Source organism: Haplochromis burtoni, unplaced genomic scaffold (assembly GCF_018398535.1).
Source record: "Haplochromis burtoni strain Fernald_Lab_line unplaced genomic scaffold, NCSU_Asbu1 Contig_847, whole genome shotgun sequence".
Classification (NCBI taxonomy): Eukaryota; Metazoa; Chordata; class Actinopteri; order Cichliformes; family Cichlidae; genus Haplochromis; species Haplochromis burtoni.
In genome coordinates, this window is record NW_024583208.1 from 128,683 (window position 1) to 130,136 (window position 1,454).

The following is a 1,454-nucleotide window of genomic DNA, read 5'->3' on the forward strand; positions in this document are numbered from 1 at the left end:
TTCTCACCGTCTCTTCTCCCCTTTGGTTTTCTTTCTCTCTCTCCCCCTCTTTCTCTCATTCATTCCCCCTGTCCTATTTATTTAAAAAAAAAAAAAAAAAAATGACAAAGGATGAACTGAAGCTCTGCCATCACGTAATGTCGCATACTGCTGTTTCTGATGTCATTTAAAGAAAAAAGAAAAAAAAGAAAAAAAAGAACCACACTGCACAGAGTCAATGCGACGAAAGCAGCTGGTCCTGACAGTGTAGCCGGTAGAGTGCCTAAAGCATGTGCAGACCAACTAGCAGAGGTTTTCACCACCATCTTCAACCTCTCACTGCTGCAGTCTGTAGTACCATCCTGCTTCAAGCCAACCACCACCGTTCCTTTGCCCAAGACAAACACAGCGAGCTGCTTGAATGACTGCCATCCAGTTGCTTTAACACCCATAATTACTAAATGTTTTCAGAACCTCATCATGTTGCACATTAAAGCTGCTATTCCTGCAAACCTCGACCCATACCAGTTTGCATACAGGGCAAACAGGTCAACAGGGGACACCATAATAACTCTTCACACAGCCCTCACACACCTGGACTGTAGTGACACCTATGTGAGAATGCTGCATGTGGACTTCAGCTCTGCCTTTAATACAGTTCAACCCCACAAAGTAAACTAAGCAACTTAGGACTCAGCAGTTCACTGTGAACCTGCATATTGGACTTTCTGAGCAACAGACCCCAGAACATCAGAACAGGAGAGCACACTTCCTCCACCCTCATTCTGAATGTAGATGTCCCACAGGAGTGTGTCCACAGTCCCCTCTTATACTCACTTTTCACCCATGACTGTTCTCCAATCCACACAATTAACACCATTATAAAATTTGCTGACGATACCAGCATCATAGGACTGATCGAGAACAACAATGTTTCAGCTACAGAGAGGAGGTTCAGCATCTGAAGCAATGGTGTGACAACAACAACCTGCATCTGAACACAGCCAAGACCAAGGAGATGGATTTCGGCGATCTGAGAAGGGTAGAAAGCTTTAAGTTCCTCTGAGTCCACATCTTGGCTGACCTTACCTGGTCCACAAACATTTCCCACCAGGTAGGGAAAGCACAACAAAGGCTGTACTTCCTCAGGAAGCCGCATCAGGTGAAATTACCCCAGAGACTGCTGGTAAACTTCTACCGCTCCACCATCAAGACACTTCTGACTTACTGCTGCACACTCTGGTTCAACTGTTGCACTGCGGAAACTGCAGCGGTTGGTGAGGACAGCAGGGCAGGCATTTGGCACCTCTCTAACCCCCTCAGAGGCATTTATACTAGCAGACTTCAGCAGAAAGCCAGTATCATCAAGAACCCCTCGCACCCTGGACACTCACATCCCCCCCTCCCTTCCTCTGGTAAATGCTACAGGTCCATCAAGACGAAGACAAACAGACTTAATAGAAGGTTTTACCCAC